Raw genomic sequence first — 25,854 nt, 5'->3', positions numbered from 1 at the left:
AAAGCACGCGCGATCATGTGTGTGTGTACGCGTGTTACGGCCGACATTATACTGGCAGTAATATTAGTCGGGTAGTAATATTGGCCGGCTAGGACAATGTAATCGAACGGCTATAAATGTTATAATCGACGTGGGGTATAACGAGGGACCTTGTGTCTCGAGGAAAGTGGGTGATATGAGTGTATGTACTTGGGGTTAAGTCGACGGATGTGGGTCGTGTTCGAGCACAGTTTCCACCGAGTTGAGAAAGCTGGCGGCGTCGTTATCCCGTCGTTATCTCGTTCCCAAAAAGAAAGGAAAAAAAACGCGAAGGCTAATGAGCATTTTGTCAATTACAGAGACGAATGTAGGTCCCCGCAAATTCTTGATGAGTTTTTTCGGTGAAATTTGCTAACGTGAAATTGTACCGTTATATTTCTCGTCTGAGCGCAAAGCTTGAAAACGGCTAGTTCTTTGGTTGTAACTGTTTGAAATGTATCTTATCATTATTTAAATATTATTCTAAATTGGTACATGAAATTGTATGTACATTTTGTACCAGAAAAGGTAAAGATACTTTATGAAAGTAACTCATTATCGTTACTGTTCTTTCCTTTTGAAAAGTAACTTCTTACCGTTCGTTATCGTTAAAAAAAACTATTTTTGTTACCTTTTTCTTGACATTAATAAAATATAATATGTGAATTTCTGTAATACATAAATAGAATATATCATATAAAATTCTATCTTCTAGTAAAGAAATGAGATTCAACATTTGATATATACTAACTTTTTACATGTTATTATATTATGTATACATTAAATATATATTTATGTAAAACACATGATGATACATCGATGACAAAAATTAAATAAACCTTGTCTATTTCAATTAAAGGATTTTATATAATCACAGAGTAACATTAAAACTTTTGTTTTTTATGCTCTGCATTTTTAAACAAAACAAATTTTAATAATGCAAAAGAAATAGAAGCAGGTTAATTGTACCTTAATGCTTATTTTACATTATAAATTCAGTACTGTGCATAATGACAAATGTTTTGACCTTTAGTGATTATCTTTAATGAGCTAATAAAAATATTGATACAAATAACATAAATTGTTAATCAGAGGTAATAAATAGAATATAATTTGAGAAATTTTTCGTACGTATACAGATCAAACAGCTAAAAATTATTTCGATGTAAGTTGCTATAAGTTGTAATTCTAACGTAATTGCAATTTTATATTTGACAAATTATGACAAAATCATCTTCAGCTGTTTATAAATTTCTTAAATTGTATTTTATTTATTGACAGTAATTAACAACATATTATACTATTTGTATTATTAATGTTTCTATTAACGCACTGAAGATGATCAGATTAAAGGTTGAAACGTTCGTTATTATGTAACATTCAGTTTATAATACAAAATAAGCGAACGTTGCAGCCATCGGTAACGCGCTCGATTTACGCAATCCTGGAAATCGTATAAAGATAAAAGTAATAATTCATATCGTTATCGTTATTGACAAAATGTAACTGTGTTAATATTAACGTTATAAATAAGAAACTGTTACTTATTTGTTACTGAACGAAAGTAATTGCAAGGATAACGACGTTATAAGTAATGCGTTGATTTCCAACCTTGATTCATATTATGAATATACTAGAATATCATGTAATATTATGTGATGTCAGGGACTGTAATAAATCATAAGATTTTAGATGGTAATTTGCGATTTATTTATACAATAAACATGAAAATGTTTTGTGTGATAAGTGTGTTTGCTTGAGTTTGTAAGGGAGAAGGTTTAGTATGCTATTGTGTAGCTTTTAAAGTATGTATGTCCCTAAAACTGTTGGGTCACGTAATATATATTTATTTTCAGTTACCCGTACCAATCACAAGCCCGCGTGCGCGCGCGCACACACACACACACACACACACACACACACACACACACACACACACACACACACACACACATGGAAAAATTTTTTTCAAAATATCTGTAATACATGATGAATAGAGGAAGGTCACCAATATCGACATACCACTTTGTTTCTGGTTTCTACTTCTAACTTTTTTTCTTTTTGGTTTTTGTTTAAGAAATATAATCCTTTACACTCAAGCAAACACATATAAGTATACACAAACATTCTTACGCAGGAAAAAATTTTTTATATATAATTATATATGAAATATGTCCATGTATAATTATATATAAATGAATATATGATTATATAATTATAAATAAATATATAATTATATACATTTAAATATATGTGAACAAATTGGATATATAATTATGTATAATTATATATAAAATTTTTTTTCCAGGTATGTAAGTAAATTGTATAAGTTAATTGTGCAAGTAAATTGTATATTATTATTTGAAATCTCATGATTATAAAAAAAAATGATTTGAAAAATTACTAAAATAATGATAGAATATAACATTTAAAGTAGTTGTAGTAAAAAATTATTTAACATAGGTATTCATATACATTTTTGAGCTTTGTGGAAATTTTCGAGCAGTGAGTCAATAACTATAACATACTACAGTTTCAGCCAATTTCACTGAGGGCCAAAACTCGTAAGAATTATGCAGGGTCCTTTGAATTGACTATAAAATTGCTTGAATTTCTGTGTCTCGACCCTCTCGAGCTCAACCCTTCGCGGACCTGATATTGTCGGGGCGCTAAAGTAAAAATAGAAAAACGGGATATCCGTCTCCAAGGGTGAACGCTAGTGTTTGTGTGTAATAGATTTCTATATATATAGCTAGTGATAAGTATATTTATCGGTAACCTACGAGAAGTGAAATTCTATGACACGTACGAACCCCCTATTTTTATGGTATAGAATAAAAAAAAAACGACAACACCTTTTTTTTATAACTTCTATATTTTAAGATTCGTTGGAGTCACGTGTCCATTTGCGCGTGCGATAAGAAGGATAAGCAATTTCCCGTTTTAAAGCTGCGTCGTAAGTGATTCCCGAGACATGCGAGACGTGTAGGAGGACGGACGGATGGCGGCATTATTTACAACGTGACCGCGCTCTACTCGGTGATTCCATTATTGAGCAATTTTTTAAGCGGGGCAGGCGAGAGTTTGCGGATGAACTGATCAATAGCCGCGAAACGCAAGCATATATCTCGGGGATGGGAGAATCTGGGGTGAAAATACCGTTCTGAGAAAGGCTAGTGATATATCATGGACATTGCTTTTGTTTATCTTAATAACTGTGCACGACGCCTTGGTATAATAGGAACCCTTCGTTTTGAAGGGAGGAAGATTCGCGCTCAGAAGGGCCAAAAGATCTCTCTGATTATGTGGACTCATCAATCAGCCGCGGATGATCCTTTATATTAAGGGAAACGGTCAAGGTTACGACTCGCTATCGGCGAGTAGAACGGGTCACCTATGAATAAACGCTCGAATTTTGGCCCCATCGGCGTTTTATTTTTGTCGGCGATTCCTCCCCTTAAAGCTTTCCAGCTCTCGCGAGGGAAACTGGCGTTGCATGTATTATGCAGGGGCTCCGGGTTTAATTCGGTATTACCAGTGTTACAATAGCGAGCTTCTTCAAGCGGGCCGACTGAAATATTCAGCGGGAGCAGAAGACGCCAATTGGTCTCCGGTCGGATGGTAGCCCGTTCCCTCCGAACCGCGGAGAATGTAACGCGGATGAAATTAAACGGAGCTCTTACTCGCGCGGTATTAGTGACGCGATTCCTTCTTCTACGATCACCTTAAGGAATTAGCTCACGAAAAGCGTTCCCGTTAATTATAGGGCGCTCATGACGTATTAAAAGAGGAGCGTTTCTCATTTTCTCATATCGTACATTTTTTTTTTAATCTGCACGTAACTTTTAAAGGGATCTAAAAAAATATGTATGTTATGTGTATTTTGTATGTACATATATTTCATGTGTGCGTTGCAGAGAGCAATCTTTAAAAAAAAATCTCGTTTAAGGATATTTTTGACTGGACGCGATGCTTCTCTGATGTTGTGGCGAAATATGTACGGTATAATGTGTGTGTGTGTGTGTGTGTGTGTGTGTGTGTGTGTATTTATATTCACGCAAATATGCATTGCGGTAAAAAGTCACGCGAAAGGGATTTAAAACATCTTGATGTGGCCTGCAAAGGTGATGAGTTTGGTGGTTTGGAAAACATTATAGGGCAAGGTTGTCGAAACCGCATCACTTTCGACATAAAGGCTTATAACTAATAAATTATAAAGAATATTTTTAATTTTCTTACTTTATAATAAAGTACAACATTTTTCCTTTTAAAATAATTTTTTTTTCAGAATTTTGTGTATTGTCATAAATTTTTAAATGACGATTTTTAAGAAGCTTTAAAATAGTATGATTTGCGTAACCCCGGTCTTCTAAATCGCATCACAGGCTAATATTACTTTTCCTGGAGTAAAGCGACACTTTTTCTTCTAGATTTTTGCTTCTTAAGCAAAAATACGTTAAATAAGCATAATTTTATTAATATTGAAATACCGTAAACTAAATGTAATTTCCGTCAGTGTTATCATTTTGATAACTTTTCAATAATATTGCAATAACATTGCTATGTAAGATAATATTATTACAATGTATGCTCTGTATAATTATTATATATTAATTTGATTTTATACATATGAGCACTATCAAAGCAATAGTGCGATTTAGAAGACTAAAGCATTTTGTAAAACTTTGTTTACTTAATTTACAAATAAGAACACAAAGGTATTTGAACTTTGTTAATCTAATTTTAATAATATTGTGATCATTACAAATTACCACAATTTAGATTATTTATTTTACCTTTTTTGCAATGAAGCTACGAAATGTGTTGAAAAATAGCAGCAGAGTTACCATTTTTCTCTAAATATTAATAAACAAAATTTCTATTGTTCTTAACATGTTGAGTTCAATGTCGGATGATGATTATGTAGTTCTCAAATAATTCTACAAAGAGTGTACAAGTACTGTGGAATTGAATTTATACGCGAGGTGGTGCGATTCAAGACCCGGTGCGATATCGGCAATCTTACCTTACATTTTTGAATTTTGCGAATTTTTCGCGATTGTCAGGATACGCAAATGTTAAGGCGGAGACTGATCTCGATTGATTAGCCTTAAAAATAAATGTCTCAAACGAAATGTAATATCATCGTCCGATCAATATTAGCTCGTTTTACTTGTTGACGCGATAAACTCGATATAAGTACGTACGCGTTCGAAACGGCGCGCACAATGTGCGCTGTATGCGAGTAAATTATTTAATATAGTACATTCTTGTCGGTCGTATTTATTTTGCAGTGTAATAGAGCGTTTAATTTACCGGTAAAATTTTCCGCGGAGTATAATTCCGCTACGTAAAGAGCAGAGGTAAGAATTTTCCGAGACGACGCACGAGGAAGAAAGATCCCCGCCTCCGCGCGGAAAATACAATATAATTCCGTTACCTCTGCGTCTTTTGACAACTGTATATACATGGGAAAAGTACGGCTGTATAACATACGCTCGTGCATTTTTTCGAGCGCAGGCTGCGTGAAATAAGCGTCCCTGCGACTTTAGCCGCAAATCTAGCTGCAAAACGGCACGCGGGCCGTCACCGTGCGCTTCGCCCACTTACGCCGTAAAATATGCTCCCCGGGGAAATGAAGGGGCATTTTAAGAATCGATTTCTGCATCCGCGTGACCGACATATTGCACCGCGCCACCGCCGCGCCGCCGAAGGGGTACGATCTCTTTTGTTTGCCCCGTGGAAGATCCATCGCGCGAGTGCACGTAATGTGTCATGTACGAGAATGGCTTTTCGCTGCGTAATTATAAATAACATTACCGTCGTACTCCGAATACGGGGCGATGTGTCTCTTTTACGTCGTCGCTCTGTGTGTTTCGGTGATATATTACCGAAGATAAATTCCACGGAATATAGTTCACGGCCACGCCGCGCAAATTTCTAGTAAATCCGGTACTGGTTTTACGTCGGGTGTACATACTATTGTTGAAATACTTTTTGCGTGACCTTTTTGCGTTAATCGCAGCGGTCGCCGGTCTACGTCCGTCCCGGGTAGAATTACTGCCTTTAAAAAATAAAAATCGAAAAGACTTTATCTTTGTTCAACGAAAGTAGATCAGTGAATATAATTTTATGTGAAGAGAACGTTTACTGCAAATTGGATTTAAAAACTGGTCTCAGACAAACAATGTGCAAAGGGGATTCTTTTTTCTAGAAAATAAGAGACGCGTTATCTCGGATGACATAAAATTGTAACTTTTCGCGTTACACTTTCAACCACCGTGGCCGGATATCTTTAAGAAATAATAATAAGTTGTAGTACGTCGGTTGTCCGTAGCGATATATAATTCTTTGAACTATGGGGAGGCGCCATGTTGCCTCAAAGTTAGATGAGATTGTGGAAATATGAGCGCGGCATTAGGTTACTACTGATTGCCGAAAATAATGAGACGCAGTGGATAATTAATGCCGCTATTAAAGTTCTCCCGGAAAGTGATTTCGGACCGTGAGTTTGCGTTGCTTCAATTTGTTGAGTGCTTTTTCGAGCATAATCGATTACCGCGGGTCTAGCGCTGTATCTCGTCCGGAGACAACCGGGATAATTCAAGCTGCTCTTGCGGCCCCCGAAAAATTTCTATTCCGTCGAGCAAAGTTCGTGCTTGTGTTTTCATTTTCTCGGGCTTTCGGTTTGTATCCGCGTCTGTCGCTCGGATAAGACCACGGCATCGGCTTTGGCTGCACTCCACTGACATTTCCATTCGGTGTTTATCGCGCGTCTTTTCCCATAGAGATTCCTCTATATTTATTTTACTGGTCGCGTTGGTTGTCAGGAGCCTACTGTGAGATTTTACAGCTGATATACCGATGATAGGAGATCCAACGGATATAAAAACAAAACTGGGACCGCAGGCACGTTGGCTGTATTGATGTGTTTTCACATGCCTATAAATTTCCGCAATACTTTATATTTTATTACGCAGAATACAGCGTAAAATGTGAAACTTGATAGTACGATCACGTACTTCCAGAAGTTCAAGTCGACTTTTCATTAATGAAAGCCGTTAGATGTTGCAGTTTTCAAAAGTTTAAAGTCCGACATCTTGGCAATTAAGACTCGTGCGCCCTCGAGTTCTCTTAGACAAAAAAAAAGAGCGAAAAAAATGAACTTCAAATTAACTGACAAATAAGGTTACTTTACTTAGTCGATTAATTAAGAATTGCGTTTATTTTTTGCCACACGGCAATTAAATTTCAATTTCTATTTAAATTTTTATTCGCGAAATATTAGTTTCATAGAATTCAATTTACTCATTTCTATATGTTTCATGGCGTATTTCAAACTTTTAAAGGTAAAAGCAAAAATAGCGTAAAAGAAATCGATTGGATGGAGGTGTATTATTCCGAGAGATTGAAATCGATTTTTTGAGACACAAATGTACATCGTTCTTTCTATAGGAATCTTTACAACATGGAAAGACTATGAAAGGATTTGTGTACACTATTGAAAAATTTAAGAGCTTTGATAAATTAAATTTTCAGATTGTAATTAGGAAAATAGATACTCGAACTTTCCCTAATTTTAAGCTGTACTTTTAAGCACCGACGTCATGAAATGGAAAATGCAGATGTTAAAATATTTAACAATAGTTATAAAAAGTTTACGACTTTTCTAGTTTCCGCGAGATAAAAATTCGCTAATAAAAAAATGACGATTTGAATGGAAAGGAATTATAATTTAAAATCGACCGTTGAATATTGATTGTGGATAGACTATGTGGGCACAAATCAACGATTATGCAATATTACAATATTCATGAGAATATTCACGAGAGGACGGGAAAATATTTCTCATTCCATATACACCGATGCTGGGAAAGTTGACCTCGAGACGTAGTTATATGGAATAGTAACAGCGATCCCCTTTCTGTAATTTAAACGAGGAACTATGTAACTTGACATAGAATATCCTTCATTCTCATGCTCACCAAATAACTACAAATTTCCATCTTCTCTATTTTATTTAACCGGTGTGTATTTATATAAAATGATTATTATTTTACATGGAGTGAATTTTCTTGTAGACTTTTATTCTCAAAATCGTTGTGGTTACAGGACAACGTAATATTTCAAAGAATTTTATATTTTCTCTAAGTTGATATCTGTTATGAAGATATAAAATGTTAGTTAAATAAATTTGATTCAATTTTACTAAAATTGTAGTAAAATTTTCTCGACGTACTCTGTTCTCACGACTACGATAATTTTGTGGATAAATTGTAAGAAAAAGTTTTTCTGTATGTATAATGTGTATAATTATATCTGTATATAATTATACACATTATACATACAGAATTATGTAATATTATGTCAATTATATAATAATATATAATTGACATAATATTATATTATTATTCTAATTAATATAATATTACATGAAAATTAATAATTGATTGTTACAAATGCTTCTAAGATTTTGCTTTCTCCGTGTTACGCTATTATCTTACATATATATATCATTGTGTTCAAAGATTTTTCACAATTCAAGCTAAAATAAATTTGTATACTTTTGAGAAAAAGGATAACGTTCTTATTCGAAATCTCCTTTATTCGTTCAAATCTTCACGATGAGTCAGAGTATAAGATATCGGAAAATTTTCCAACTCGAATTTTTCCATCGCTCCCCTTATTCTCTTATTGTCATACCGTTAGCGTAATCGGATTGTCTTGATTACGGCGACGCTGGTGTCGCGCTTTTAATTGCCGTGGGTGAGTCGAAGCTGCTACCGTCGCAATTGCCGCAATTGCGGCCGGGGATCCATCGGAAGAGACGTGGCCCGTTCGAAAATGTGCGGACGGCATTCGACTATCGAGGCTCGATAAATTGGAAAGGAGGTCGACTGGGGAATTGTCGTCGCTCAAGAAACGAAATTTCAATTGAAAAGTCCTGGAGAACACTGCGGCTGCGGTCCTCGTGTCTCTAATGTGCGAATTTGACGAAATTTCGTCACAATTGTTAATTTTGTCGATTCTGTTGTGCAACATAGTTACATTTACGTCGCAATTACGACCAACGAGCTTGAAAGTAGTGATATCATTAATTTTTTTATTTAATGTACAGAAATTAATGAACATGTTTATTTGATCCTGAGAGAGAGAGAGAGAGAGAGAGAGAGAGAGAGAGAGAGAGAGAGAGAGAGGGGGGGAGGGAGGGAGGGAGGAGAGAGAGAGAGAGAGAGGACAGTTTTTAAATTTCAAATTATATTACTGTCATTAAAAGTAGATTTACGAGATCGTGAATCCAAAATTATGAATACTTGAGAATAAAAGAGCGTAAAATCGAAATGGCGGATCTACGACGGATTAGAGCGTGCCGTAATTCGAGTTTGCGGTATAATAAAAATACCATATAATTCGCCCTCCCTGCCTCCTCACTCTTCTCTCTCCTCTCTCTCTCTCTCTTTTTTTCCAAGTAATGGCAGTTTGCCTTTGTCAACAGTCCATTGTACCCTAATCGGCCAGTAGCGTGTGTAATATTGCAGTCGATGAAGCTAATAAGAGTGCTGACCGAATAATTCACAATTCCAACAGAAACTCAATGAGGAGTGTGTACCATGTTGCTCCGAGTCTTCAAATACGGCTTATTGGAATCGTTACTTCGAAACGCTCATACGAAAGAGGGAAAAATTATTTGCAGCTAAAATATTTGTGTAAAAATTATTAAATTGTGCTCTAGGAAAATATTGATATCGAAAATCAAACATGTACTATTTACTAATATCTTTTAGAAATTCAGGCTCAGAGTCGCGAAACTTGTGTTATTTATTAAACGTGCGTTACTTTATTAAAGCTTCAGCGACTGCAATAATTCTATATTTGTACTCTCTTTTCTTCCTGAAAGCAATCTAAACATCTCTTGGGAATTAACGTGCTGTTTTCGACTTCTACGTAGCAATTTTTGTATCGTGATGTAACGAACGGATAGGATCGATGGGAAGTCGGAGGCGAGGCTGTTATCAAATTCATAAGGTGATAGCAGAAACGCGCGGCTCTGCGGAAATGAGTTTTCATAAAATCCGCTGAAAACAGCGGGTGGCGCGGGACACGGAGGGAGAAGAAGGATAAAGTCTAATTAAACCGTTGAAGTCGGAAATAGGGAAGGGGGGAGGAGGGAGGGGGGATATTCGTGGCTAATTGCCGGGTCAAAGACACTTGTGTTTTCATTGACAGATTGGTTTTAGATGAATGGCGGCAGTGCGTATGATACGTCAAGCGGTCGGATCTAATGGATTAATTACACGTGCCCGTTGTTTGAAATTCCGGCTGTGCGTGACATCAAAGTCTGCTAGGCTGGTGTGGCCGCGGCGGCGTGCATATGCGTCTATTTGTCGTCGATCCCGACCTCGTTGGAGGCAACCCCGGTGTGTTCCGCCATCGAGAATGGCAATGGGCGCGTCCGACGCTCCGACGGCAATAAACAAAATCGAATGGACATGGCTCGTTAATTACTGTACGTCTCTCCGCGAGCGGCGGTCGTGCGGGGCGTTATTCACCCGGGAATCAATTTGGATCCTTTTCTAGCTGACCTGGAAGTATCGGGTTTTCGGGCACGCGCCCGCGACGCGCCTAATATTTTACCTACCCCCTCCCCCCCCCCTCCGCATTGCATCGCAGTAACGGTGTATTCGATTAATCAAGACCCGCGTGGAACTCCCCCCGTGGGGAGTTTGATCGATCTCTATTCATTTATGCCCATTTCGACAATAAAAGTCCGACGCAAGTCCGCCTTATGTAACGACGGAGCTTTCTCTTTTTGTCGCGAATTGTTACGAACTCTCGTTTGTAACTTTTATTATTCTCGCGGTGGCGGGCGGGATATAAAAGGAGGCTATACAGCGCCGAGCTATAACCTGATTATTTCCGTTGTTAACGGATTGATTTAAATTCCGCTCCCTTTGTTTGACGTAATTTGGACTTTGTGGCGCGGCACGTCATACCTAGCTCTGTTTTTTTTTTTAAAGCGCAGCAATTAGAGCAATTTAATTATGCACTTTATTTACGCCATTAAAGTGAGTTATGGTCTTAAAGGCTTATTGTTACTTGACCATAACTCTGCGGTGTTCAATAATTACGAACATATTAATGCACTATTGATCAAACTTACCCCTTTCTTCCTCGAAAGCATTCCCGGACCGGAAAATGGCAATCTTACCGAACGAATAAACGAATGAGGACCCAAGGTATCGCCCTCGGTCGCTTTTATCAGATGAATTTGGCAAAAGGAGAAGTTAATGACGCTATCGCGTTCGCGTCACGCGATAAAAGTAATTCTTTCAAGAGGGGAAACATTCGATATGCATTCGCCGCTTGTCAGATTTATTGCACGGATAGAGAGGAAGGCGCTGTTTAAATAATTTAGAGCAGTTTGCGTCAATCACGTTTGTGCTCAATTGCGCCCATCTAAATTCATCGGACCGAAATGATATTACATTGACGTTTTGACACACTCCGGATCCGTCCCGCCTACTCTCGCGCGGCTCGTATTCTTCGTCCTGGCAGCGTCTTTTCAAGCTTTGATCGATCGATCGCGGCGGACGACACGAAACGCGTACTTCCTGCTGCTTTAGAAATCTTGGGCCGCGCGCGGGGTAGGTGTAGGCATTCTCGGGTACGGACGCGTTGAATACTTCATGGTGACCGAGTTGAACCGTACCGAAGTATCTTTCCGGGTCCTGGTCACTACAGTACGTGTTGACGAAAATGAAAAAAGTTTCGGAGCGCGGTCTACCAGTTCGCGGAATTCCCATGCTAAAAATTTATTCGACGAACGTGCGCTATTGATTTTTCGTCTCCCGTTTGCGCTGGACATTTTCGCGGATGCTTTTTCGCTCCGTCAGCCTTCGCGATAAAAAATGCGGCTATGTAAATGAGAAAACGCGAACGCGTGTGCAGTTTGTTTCTGGGACGTGTCCCTTACGGACGGACGGTGGCTATGCGCCCGGATCGCGCTGTTAGCAAGCCTAAATCGCGCTCGCAAAAATGACATTTTAAGAAGATTCTTTAGCTTATGCGGGAAAATTACATAATTCTTCCTTTATATAAATATATTTTTTTTTTAACAAAAGAATTTTTGGCATTGCCATTTTCAAAATAATAAATGATAAAGAAAATGTATGTAATAAAAATGATTTTTTATTTAATATTTTCTTCATAATATTGATAATTAAGTATTGTTGAAAACAATAAAAAAAGAATTATTTAGAATAATGATTTAAATGTAATTGTCACATTTTTACCAGTGTGACGTGAAGATTTAAGGAGTGATTTAAGTTTAGTACCTATTTTTGAAATGTTATTTAGGAGTGTAAGTACAAAAATTTTATAAATTGCTTTTACACATTTTTGGAGGTTTATAAACAATTCGTTCAATTCACTGAAACAATCAAAAGTTACAATGACTTTAGTTTGCAACGAATTTATTTGTGAAAATTTAACTTTATGGAGAACGCGTGATTGCGTTGATTCAAGTGGCTAATATCGAAAAAATGATATTGATTTAAAATATAAAAAAGTTTAGAAAAAATATTTGATTCAATAATTTTGACTAAGTATTGAATAATTTATGCAGGAAAATAGCATCATTTTCGTTGGAAAAACAGTTACGAATTAATTCTTTTGTTATTTTCTTTTTTGCAGCTGGATTCAAGGCCAGAATTAGAGCATTTACGATCAAAACTTTTTATGGTTGATTACATAGGAAAAAATAAAAATAAACCTAAGAAGCCTTCAGTTTCTAAATTTTGATATCTTTTAGCTCGTATTGTGTAACCATAACATTTTTAAGGAGAATAGTATAATTTAGAAACATCTGAAATCCTACACGAAAATTATATAGATTTTAAGCTTTATTTTCTTTAATTTCAAATTTTTTTTGAACTCCTTGTCTTTTTTATGAATCTAGTTTTTCAAAATTCTTATATTTTGTTCACGAGATAAAATTACTTAAATCTTTCCTTCTCATAAAACTCAATGCGCTTTTAGAAAATAAATATTTTAAACTTACAGAAAACTATACAGTTAACGAGTTTGAAAGAATTAAGGAACATCTATGCAGTAGAAAACATTTTCTACTTTTGTTAAAATTGGTTGTAATGTTCTTGTTATAATTTTCTTTAAAAGTTCTTCCGAGGAGGAGGATTTTATAGAGGCCTTTTAGCATTAATATGTATATTTCACCTTTATACAATAACTGTGTTTCAAGTTTGACGAGGCGTGTGGTTTGTGAATAAGTTGGAGATGGTGAAAATTATTATTCAGTAAGAACCGCTGCGGCTGACATATATAAGCTTGCTGACCTTATGTTTAAAATTTTTCTGTTGATATTCTCAAATATTCCAGAGAGTTAATTTAACATAATGTGATTGCTCATTTGAATATTTTGTGTTAAATTGATATTCAACTTTACTTAAAGTTAAAATAATACAAGAAAAAATGAGAAAATGAATAAATGAATAACAAAAATTGTGCAATTTCAAACTTAAATTTTATTACGAGCTAAAATAAATTACAAAATTATTGAATTATATATGTTAGCATATTATAAATGTTAATTTTAAAAATAGGGAGAAATATGCTTTTATCGTTTGTTTTCGAAATATAAAAGTGTTACATTTTTGTGTCAATTTTTTTACATATTTGTTACATTTCGACATATTTATCTTGTATAAAATTAAAACAAAATATTTAAATTTAACATGAATTTTTCAATGGTGTATTATATTAAGTACGCGAACCTATTTTCAAACTTTTATAAAGTTCTTATATCATGTGAGAAGATTAGAGAACCTTCTTGGGTATATTTTATGTTATACTAAAATTAACATGGAGTTCACGCGAAAGAGTCTCCATTCGATTTCGATAATTGGCTAGCAATGCGCAGCCTTTAAGAACTTACACAGTTATTGTCCATAAGTAAATTACCAGGGTAAAGCGCCGAGTTACGGGTTAATTAAAGAGTGATATAAGAAAAGTTATCGCTGAATGAAACCTGCATCGCCCTTGTTTCCACTTGAGCGCCAGTCGTGTGTGTGTGTGTGTGTGTGTGTGTGTGTGTGTGTGTGTGTGTGTGTGTGTGCACGGGGAAAGTATTTATAACACTACGAGACAGTTTCTTCCGAAACTTGAAATTAGAGAGGTCGTTACTCGGCCATACATTACCCGCTAGATTTATGAACGGTACGCCGTAAATAAGTTATAGAAGTTAATTCGGAACGAGTTAAGTTGGAGTGAGTTATAGAAGTCGCGGAAGTCGCGTAGCGCGACGGAGAGAAAGATATGGGGAAAACATTCCGCTCTTTTGATTTATCCTCGCATGCGGGCTCTCCCTCTGTTTTCCTCCCTCGCGCCACCCCGTGCGAAACGTGCGCGTAAAGATCTCCGCGTAGTAAAAAGGCGAAAAAATTGTTCTAAATTGCAAAATTTGTTCTACCACGGATGTTAATATTGCATTTAATGTCATTTATCTCATATTTCCAGTTTTTTTTTTTTTTTTTTAGATCACACTTTAGTCGCAAAATTTGGGGCGAAAAGTGCAATGCGAGCAGTCGAGCGATCTAAAGGCCCTTTGAAGGGCTCGAAAGGGCAATTTCGGGCACACATGACGCGTTCTACGCTGACGTAATTAAGAATAATTATGCAGCTCGGCCCTCTCCGCGAAAAAGGGAGCGCTTTGTGTTACCGCGAGATAATAACGCCGTCGCGCAGCACGTTTCTTCGTCGCCCGGATTTTCCATGTTAAAAATCCGAACTCTCGCGTTTTTCGCGATACGCCATGCCACTGTCGTGACGGTATCTAATAAGTATAAACGGACAGGTGGAATCCGCGAAGATAATATCGCGAGTTAAAAAGTATCGATCCGAGCGAACGCGAACGTGGAAGATATACGCGCGTTCATGACGCGAGGGAGCTCCGCAAAAAGGAGTTAACTGACCGAAAATGGTTCTTTCAACCCTCGTGCGTTCCTCCTTTTTTTTTTGCGTCGAACAGGGGCAAACTTTGGATGAGCCGCGTCGATCCGCTCAATTCGCACCCCCTCCCTTCCTCTCGCACACCACCAGTGCGGCGATCTCGACATATTTTTCTGTCGCTCTTTTGATATACTTTAAAGTATCGACCAATCTCACTCTATTTGAGTTCAAGCGGAATGTCCCTGAAAGTTTTGATACCTTTTCTTCGTATCTCCTGGACAATATTTCTTCTCTTTGTACCGTCATTTGTTTCGCGTGGAACACGAAATCTCACTTGTGCACGCTGTAGACGTTTCTTTCTTTAAATGCGACGTTTCTGCGACGCGCACTGCCATGCCGGCCAAAAGTGTAAAATCACTCTTGTGAAACTCGAGAAGCACGGAAATGAGAATGCAAAACGCTATTTTCCGCTTTTTTATCTTGCATCATAACTTCACTGTACAAATTTAGGATGACTACGCTCCTCTTAACCATCCATATAATTTTAAAATGTTAAAATTCGTATCGTTAAAAACGGAGCTCTCAATGACGAATGAGAATCGTCTTGCGCTCAAAAAGAAATTACAGAGTCTACAATTTTCCAAGCGCGATTGCTACACTGAGAGAAAAGTACTCGGTATTCGCCATTGTAAGTGAATATTAAAATAATTACGGTTAACTGCTCCACTTTTATAATTATTACCGCTATAATGATAGCAATAATAGCATGCAATGTGTTACACTGAACTTTCTGTAATTTGTAATCATTTCCGATGCCATCTATAAACTGTAATAATTAGAACCATTTGTTTCGTCAGTTGAAACGCATTATCTATTATTATTAATTTACATTATACTTATACGCAGAAAAAATATCACTGTCCTGCTAAGAAACGTAATTACACAATTTTCAGTTTCTTTCTTTTAAGTAAAATTTTGTAAAGAATGTTTTCTTAACAATAATTTCAAAATGCACATATTATTTACTCGAAACAAATATTTACTTAAAATACATTTTTCCGTGTATACATTTTTGTGTGTGTGTGTATATATATGAATTAATTAGATTTTTATTTTAAAAAAATTTATAAGTTCATATATCCGCCATCTATCATAAATTTATCATAAACAAAAATTTAATTTGATTATTATTTGACTATATATTCTTCAATATAATTTTATAATATTTTTCGAAAGAGTATAATTTTTTTTCTTCAGTACATAATACTGAGTTTTTCTAAAATATATTATAAGTATATTTTAAGACAATTGTCAAGAAAAAATTCTTGGTAAAAGATAATCGTTACTTGCAAGAAGAAAAAAAAATAAATCGAGTAAACGCTTTTCTAGCAATAGTATTGATTTTTCTGTCTGTCGTAATAATGATAACTATAAAAATGGAGCACCTAATCCTAATTATTTTAATATTAGTTATAAAGACAAAATATTTTCCTGTCAGTGCACTATTATACTATACAATATATGTAAAATTTCCGCTCTCGGTTCCTAGTAACTTTTCTGTGATAATTAACACAATTATTTATGGTTAAATAGACGTCTCGTGTGACGAGCTTTCAGGATGCAGGATCATAGGGAAGGTTCGCATGTAAGCGTTTTATGAAACTTCGTTACAATACACCCTTTTGCTACAACACCCTTGGGCAGTCTACATCGTACCCGTTAAATTCCTTGGAGTACTTGCCACGTTGGCGGGCAAAGTACTTGCGTAGGTATTCGCGTACGTATGCCGAGTATGTGTGCGTCACGGTTTCATGCACACACGGAAGGAAGGGCCTTCAGGGATCGCGAGACTTATTTTCCTGTTGCAGCGCCTTCTTCTCATGACGAGGAAGCGTGTCGCGGTGAAATTTTTATTCTCTTCCGTGCGCGAACGACTGCGCAACATCGCGCTATTTAAGAATTCGAATAAGAAGAACGGAGAAAAACGTGCTCATCTCGGCTGATATTTTCTTCGCACCAACACAACTGCGCTTTTTAAGACGCGGTCTGTATTTAATATTTCTCCTTTATACTTCTCATTTTGTCTCTTTTTGTTTCATTGCTAGAATCTCTAATTTTAGATCTAGATGACCTTTGAAACAATGTATATCTTGGTTGAGGTAATATTTTTCGCAACAATTTTTTTTAGTTATTTCGAGATGGAAGATCTTATAAATGTTTGTTGGCATCATTATTAAATCGATTATTATTTCGATATTGTGACATTACCGTTATGGTTCAGTTTAAGTATGTTTAGCACTTTTGCGATATTAAAAATTTAATAAAAATTTTTTGAATCGATCTCACATATATTGTGGAAAATTTTATAAAACAAAACCCGGAGTGAATCCACTGAAGCAATCAAAAGTTAGAAGGATTTTAGTTTACTACAAATTTATCCGTAATTTTATGAAAACGTGTGATCGTGTTGATTCAAGTGGCTAAAATAGATGGAAAAATGATAGGAGTTAGTAATTTAGAAAAAGTATAGTTCGTAGCAAAATAGAGTCATTTCGTTGCAATAACCATTATAAATAAATTTTTCGTTATATTCTTCTTTGTAGCGGATTTCGGCATCAAAATTCGGGCATTCGCAAACTAAAATTTTTTATCGCTGATTTTTTTATAAGGGAAAAAATAAATTAAAAAAGAATTTTTTAATTTTTAAATTTCTGTAATTTTAACTCGTATTATATAGTTGAAAGATTTTTAAGAGCTGCGTTTCAAGATCAATAGTAACAGCGCGCGTTCGAACTGTTCGAAAAACTAGAAAATGTATATAAAATTATCTGTGAATTATTGTCTGAGCACTAAAATCTGCTATGACCGATGTTGAACTTTTCTCGATTTTAATTGTGTTATACACCTCATGTGATCTTGTATATATATGTATCAATTATCGATATATATTCTTTTCACTATATGAGCACGTATGAAGATGAATAGCTCAATTTAGCACAAGTATGTTAACTAACGTTGCTGTACCTAGCGTTCATCTTCTAATTTCGCTATTTACTATAAAATATAGGGCAAGCTTATTCAACCGAAACATGTCTCGTGGAAGATGCGTTTACTATTGTCATTTCATTATGAATAATTGGAACAGTTAAGGACATTTGAATTATATTCCTTCAATGGAGATTCTCTCCTTGTCTCTCTCTCTCTCTCTCTCTCTCTCTCTCTCTCTCCCTTTCTCTCGTTTGCATTAAGATGTATTAAATTAGTTTATGAATATGTACATGCAAGAGACATGATTGATGTTCATTGCAGATTGTTTTAAAATTCTTAGCAAAGTATGCTAATTGAATCGATCGCTTTTATTACAGCTATTATATTTTACTTGTTAGTATATTAAAAAGTTAGTATATTAAACTAAACTTGACATTGCTTATCTAAAATTTCAATTGAAAGTAAAATTTTTTACTATTTTTAAAATTATGTTAATGAACTTTGCATATTTTTTTTATATCTTCTTTGAATGCATAGGTATGTATAATGTATGTATGTAAAATAATACAATTTTATTCTGTTTGGAAAATTGTGCGCATGGAATACAGCTGGCACTTTGGAAATTGTTACTTCACGCGCGCGTATGTCAATATATTGATTTTGACTTCTGTGCAACATATGTCTCTTTCAAGAACATAGACTACGCGTGATATATTATTTTAAATTTTCTGCTCTTTCTTTCTGCCTTTCTTCTTTCCTTTCTTTCTATTCGGATTATAAATTATATTTCTAAGGGTACACAGCGCGGCCATATTTTCTACAACTGCCAATGCTTCATCCGAACACTCAGATCAGAGAATTGTTATCGTAGGTGAAAGGTTTGTGGAGTGACTCCGTACAGTATGTATGCAACGTTTATTTTAAATATATCGCATCTAATCTTACATCGAACCTTTTCCCCGTGCCAAGAAAGTCTGATCTGTTGCTACTTCGCACGAGGGCCATAAAGTACGCGAGAGAAGTGCTTTTAAATTCTTTTTTTTTTTCGTTAAATCGCGGAACGAGAGCTCTCACTAAAGCACTATGGGAAACTCCTTTTGCGCCGAACAAAATGGCGAAGTGCAAAGGTTTTTACTTCCAATTGAAATAGAAACTTGTCCGGGTTTCAGTTTGTTAATTAGTTCCAGCTGACGTATCTCGGTAATTGTCATCAGCTGTTAGCGTTATTAATTTGTTTTAACGTATTTCGCAGATATTTCGTAAATTATAAATTGGTTTTGCGCTTGAAAGTTAAATTTGCATTTCTTCACATGACAAGATTAAATATTTTTTTTTGTAGATTAATTGATGCTTATGATTTGTGTGTTAAACGTATAAATAATTAACAAAATTATCTATTAAGAGAAAATTAAATAAAGTTTATGAGATAACTTGAATTTTAGTCACTTCAATTCTGACATCAAAAAGAAATAATAATAAACGTTATTTATAGCTTCAATAAGCGTATAAAACGATAATAATCGCGTATTAAATTTTGCGTCAAAGAAAATTAATTTTCCAAATTATAGAAAGTAATTGTAGAATCTCGTTGGAAGAGATTTAGACTGATAATGCCACGACTTACTCGCAATTGTTCCATTATCGCCTACTGAATAGTAAGGAATTGTACTTATGAAGTACCGAGATGTAGTTTCATGTGTAAATTTATCGGTAAACTTTGTGCTGCGCAAGCGGTTACCACTGTTAATTACACGGAACCAAACTTCAGTACCTTCTACGAAATACATTAGCGCCGAGCGGAGAGAGAGAGAGAGAGAGAGAGAGAGAGAGAGAGAGAGAGAGAGAGAGAGAGAGAGAGAGAGAGAGAGAGGCAGAGAGCAGCGAGAGAACGCGCGGTAATGAGAATATCTTACAATATCTTTTTTTACGGCTGATTTCGCATGGCGTTATAAAATGGGGAGGTACACAATGCGAATATGATCCCTCTGCGCCATCTCATCTATATCTTCGTCTATATCTTTGTCTTGTGTCTATAAACGAACCGGAGGAGAATAGACTTTCAACGATAAGAAGCTTAAAGGCCATCCATTAAGAGCCGGGACTGATAGGTACATAAACATAAATGTATTTATGTAAGATTATTATTCAGAGGACGTGGAGGCGACGGTGAATTAAGTTCGTAATTGGTTAAGGTCGTTAATAAATCCTTTGAAGGCTGCTGTAATTCGAAACGAGAACGAATTAGAAACGGATGAAAGCCGCCGCTCGTAACGAGATAAATCTGAATTTGTAATACGACATCAAGTAGTTTTGTTTGCAGACAACAGTTTTTTTTTCTCGGTCAATTGAGTTATTTTAATAAGAGTTTAAATAGCTGCGGCACATTTTTTTCTTTTTTTAACGAAAACAGCACACTCGGAGACAAAGTCGTACCAGCAATTAGAAATTTAAAGACAAATAGCGCCTCAACTATGCATTATAACAAGTTATAATGAGAAAAATAAATAAGTTATCTGAACTAGGAAAATATAACCATTTGTTGGATAATTACAGGAAAAATGGTAGCGCAAACGTTGACGACGGAAAAATTGAGACAACAATTTCTTTTTCGGTCAATTAAATTATTTTAAATAGAGTTTAAGTAGCTGAGGCATACTTTTCAGGGCAAAAGACACATTCCGAAAGAAAAGGGAAATTTGAGGACAAATATTGCTTCAACTGTATATTTATAAAGTTGTGAAGAACAATAAATGAGTTATATGAATTAAGAAAATATAAGCATTCGTTGGATAACTACAGAAAAGTAGTAACACAAATATAGAAAACGGAGAAATTGGGCCTGTTAAAATTCGAACTTGGGATCCTTCGTTTTTATTTCTGGCATTTAGGATGCTACACCATTACTACGCTCTTCATTATTTTGCTCGTACATGAATACTTTACCATTCTATACAAAATAGTCTCAATGAAAAATGTATTATTGATACCAAAGTATGTTGTAGTAAATGATTAATTATAGTTATTACGGCGTTAAAAAAGATAGTTGTTTTATTTAAAAAAAAAAGTTGTCTAAACTAGAAAAATGTAATTATCTTGTGTGTGTGTGAAGACTATAGACTATATAACCGTGTAATGTAGTTGAGTCGCTGTTCCAAGATTAATTGATAGTGCACATAAATTATTACAGTGATTATACTGTTTTAATATTTACTGTTTTAGTATTACTTTGGTTCTTATTTTATTTCGTAAATTTAGTGGCAGGTACTTAATTTCAGAGTTGTCAAATTATAGTTGCCAGAATTATTTCGTTTTTTTTTTTTTTTTTTAGTACACGTCATCTCGTCGCTCAATCTAAAGTGCGGTCCGCTTTAAGCTACAAATCATCTTTATTATTATAACAGCAGGTAAGCGTACAATACCGCTCTTAATGCGCGTGAAACGGCAGGCAATTATAGTAGTCCTGAATAGGGAAATGGTTAATACGTTCAATGCTGTGACCATGATACCGACATGTCCCGTTGATACGCGTATAATGGAGAACAAGCTGCATTAGGGATCTGCATGAATGGCCTATGCACGGCAAATTAGACAATAAGCAATAATTAAATAATAAACTCGCCGCTGACCGCAGTCATCAATCCGCACAATAATAATTACAATGCACATGAACTCGTGGAAAATTAATAATAATTAATACTTGTTTATTCTAACAGTTTAGCGAAGTAAAATAACGGATCGAAATGACGTTAAAACGATTCGTGACTTTTAACCATTATTTCGAAACCATTTCGATGCCATGATGACTTTTTATTTCACTCAGAAGTACGTTTCTCATTTGAAATTTTAGAGTTTTCGCGACATTTACGTCGCACGTGTCAATCTTGCAGGTTCAAAATGTAGATTAATTAATAAATCTCGATCGCAATAAGGACAAAGGTCAATATATCATGGCGTGTTTTGACCTAAAATCACATCGCGCGTCAATAATCGTTCGTTCCTTTGTGAGGTTATCGATTTCTAATTAAAACTATCGAGAAAGCAAGCAAATTGTTTAAAAATGGCTTCAACCTGCAACGGAAGCACGCTAATTACGTAGAGAACTAACTGTTACTGGAGAACTAACCTACAGCGGTAGTCATTCCTAATTAAGCCTTCGTTCTGCATGCTCCTTCAATCCGGCATTTGTTTCATCCGGCATTTGTAGACAAAAAGGTATTTGCAAACAAAAAGCGCGGTTCTAGAAGCGGAAATATTATTCAAACCAAACTATATCCGCTAATTACTGTTATCGCTGAAGAGTAAGCGATGCAACGCTATCGGATTATATTCAAAACCTATTAAGAGCGCGGTTTATTGCAAAACGATTATTGTCATCATTATTATTGTTACAATTATTGTGCTGTTATCATCGTTACAATCCACCGATTATTATAATCCGCCATTAGAGAATTATTAGATTTGAGGATTATGTGTTCCGTAATTATTGCGCCACTTTTTCAAAAACGTCCTCTCTCTCTCTCTCTCTCTCTCTCTATCGTGACGTGGTCGAACGCGTTTGAAGTAGGACGCTTGCCAAGTCGACGCGATGGAGGCTACAGGACTTAATAATTGCCCCATTATTCATTCTATATTGCTGTACACGCTGTAACGCGCGATCTATTTTTATTCCATTCGTGTCCTATATCCGTGCGTAACTTCCCTCGTTAAAAAAATGCTGGTTTAACACGTTTCCTCGGGGCTGAAGCAAAATGCCAGGCTCCGACGACGCATAACGTAAAGTTGATGCTGGCACAGCTACGAACAAGCCCTTTCGCCTATTATATTCTTTCGCTTTTCCGAACAGACGTTCTGTCGCAGTATGCAATTCAGGCAGTGCTTCAGAAAGAAAGAGATATAACCCGATGTCGTCGCGATCAAGTGGGTAATCGGTTCCGGTTGACTTCAAGTTCTCCGTCAGAGAAATTGAGATTCTCGAAGAACGGACACGCCACGGAAGGTCGAGGGACCATGGGAGCAGAGATTTTTCCAGCGAACAGCCTTCCCGTTCCCATGCGCGTCGAGAAAACACGGTTACTACATTATATCAATCGCACGGCGGCGTCGTATGTCTTGTCGAAAATATTGTCGCTAATGCGTCACGTCGCTTCGCGTGAAATATTGAATCGATATTACCTGCGAGGGAGAATAAGCACATACGCGTGAAATTTGTTTGACCGGCAACAATGCCGCGTACGAAGTATAATGTTATTGTAATAATAATAGCCGGATCAGTGAAACAAGCTCTCTCGCATTGTAATTATAATTAATATATATTTAAAATTAAATTCACTTATTTTATGAATCTTTGGTTCTCATCGATATTAGAAGCTTTTCAGCGTAAAAGAGCCGAAAAATCAATTGAAACTGGGCTCGGCGTAAATAATACAACGAGCAATAAAACCGGCGCGATGTGCGAACAATATTTTCGTTCTTTTTTTGCGTAGCTACAAATCATTTCGAGTAGGCGGCCAGATTCTATATACACTGTTATCTCTTTTCACGACGTAACTGTTTAGTTTTTAACGAATTGAAGCTCTCGATCAAATTAAATGCGAGAAAAAACACTGTCAGGAATAGTCTTCTTCGTTATCTTTTAATGATATATCGCAGAGCTTTATGAAACGTTGCATGCGAAACAACAATTTGTAAGAAAAAAAATAGCCTTTGCATTTTATAGAGTTTCTACAATAAGAGTTAAGCCCGTGCAACGACGATTCTTCATTTGCTGCCTAAATCCGCCATATGTAACAGTCAAGCAACTGCAAAATTTAATCCAACGTTTTTTTTTTTCCATTATTTTCGTAGTCTAACCAAATCACTGATGCTTGATGTTTTTGAAAGAATTTTTGACCTTTAAAAAATCTGAAAAAATTCTGGTTTGGTTTTCAAAATTCCAAAATACTATTTCATAACTGTTTGATCCGAAACGTTTATAACTTTTTGTACGAATTTCAGGTAGGATAATTCAAAGTTGAAAATTCACCTGTGAATTCTTCAAATTCCCGATTGGACCACGGATAATTAAATGTAACATTTAACAAAAGAAACAGTAATTAATACAACAGTAGAGTCTATATGTTATACAGCCTTATATTTTGTATATCGTTGACAACATTATACATAGAGTAATTGTCCTAATTATTGCCAGTGTTACAATTACAGTCACTTCCTTTCTCTCTCTCTCTTTTTAATTGTAGTATTAAAGTAAAAATGTCAGAACATTGTGCAGTAAAAATGTTTTAAAGATACACTAAAATTATCATAAGATTACCATAAACATAAGCGCAACAATATAAAATATTTGATAAGGTTTATATTTAATTTTTTAAAGTAATTAAAGAAGTTAGGAATGCATCTGAGAATGTAGGCGTCATCATTTTCTAAGTAGAAGTAAAACAGACCTGCATGTTTTGAAAGTACAAGGAAACGTCGCATTTTCACTTTTTTGTATCCATTAAAGTAATTATGATAATTACGAAAATTTTATTTAAATGACATTTAAATGAAATAAGCGTACAAATGTGGTAGGTTACTTTTTTTTATAAATTAATTTATTGAAATGGCAGTATTAGGAACAATTGTTTAGAGTTTGCCTGCATTACTGCCAGCAATAAATAAGTCCTGTTATACATAAATATACGTGAGGCAGTAACCGGGGGACTTTGATTGGCAGTAATTCAACAGGATATATTTTCATTCTTTTTATTATATTTAATTAATTATTTAATTTTCGAGCTTGTTGCCTGCATTTTGTATTTTATATTAAAGTTGTTATTTGAATAATAATAAAAATCAATGTTAATTATTTGCTTAAAATATTTCAAAACAAACAAATCAATTGCCACGGTGTGCTTAAAGCGACAGTAATTGGGACAGCTGCCCTATATATTTAAATTAATGCTAGTATATTATGTAACTTGATGATATTGATATTTATTTCTACTTTCTACATCATTCACAATAATATTAATTTAAATATGTTAAAATCAATGTTACCATATCAGTGTTACCATATCAGTTTCAACGCTAATTTTGCTGTATATGGCGACGGTTTATCGTAACTTTTATTACAGAAGCTTTAGCTTTGTATCGTGCTTCATAATATCCGATTTCAAAAAGCCGTTTTCAAGATATCGCTCGACTTACTTCTACATCTGTATCGTCTGTGGTCTATGTACTTATCATTTAATATATTTGCGTTTTAATATTTGAAAATCATCCTTTTCGTTGGCAAAACAAAATTCCCATTAACTTGCTGCTCGGTTGAAACACGGCAAAAGGGAAGAAAAAGCGTGTGTGTATGTGTGTGTGTGTGTGTGTGGGTGTGTGAAAGAGAGGGAGAGGGAGCGGACAGAGAGATGGCACGAGAGAAAGTAAAGACATAAATATCCCGTGACCCATTCCTCGTGATCGATTGCTTGTAACAGCGTAGAGCGGGATAAAGGGATGTTTCGCGTGCGCGGCTTTCCTTCCTCTTTCCGTCAGAATGTCGTTATCATCGGGCAAGTATAATTAATTCGAAAACTCCGCTTTTCGCCTTTGCGGCGACGCCGATCGATATCATATATCGGGAGAATCGAGGAGGAGATTCGCTGTCTTATATTGGTGTCTATGCGCCATAAAGGAATGCGGCTCGCGCATGAGGACGTAGGTGGATTCGCTCGCCTTTGTGCTACATTACCTCACAAAGCGCTATTTTCCACATCAAGTTCATGATCATGTGAACGTGGAATGATTATCGTACACGAGGCCGCTGATTGAACTCTCCTTTTATTTCTCTTTCTCCTATTTCTCTCTTATTTTCTCCTTTCTTTATATCTTTCTTATTTTCTTCGAACTTCATCA

At 35.6% G+C, this 25,854-nt stretch overlaps 1 protein-coding gene across 3 annotated transcripts in view; it reads left to right on the top strand.

The window, feature by feature from the left end:
- The window catches only part of LOC105199815 (synaptotagmin-7), a 248,139-nt gene that overhangs the window by 19,471 nt on the left and 202,814 nt on the right, over positions 1-25,854 (top strand). The window contains exon 1 of one of the 3 annotated variants that reach the window (XM_039452058.1): positions 21,352-21,374. The exons of the other annotated variants lie outside the window; for them this stretch is intronic. The gene's annotated coding sequence lies outside the window, so the exon portion shown is untranslated. Of the gene's footprint in view, positions 1-21,351; positions 21,375-25,854 lie in introns of those variants that run through there. 3 annotated transcript variants of the gene reach the window in all.

The sequence above is a fragment of the Solenopsis invicta genome, chromosome 7, assembly GCF_016802725.1.
Source record: "Solenopsis invicta isolate M01_SB chromosome 7, UNIL_Sinv_3.0, whole genome shotgun sequence".
NCBI lineage: Eukaryota > Metazoa > Arthropoda > Insecta > Hymenoptera > Formicidae > Solenopsis > Solenopsis invicta.
This window is presented reverse-complemented; position numbering and strand designations above follow the sequence as displayed.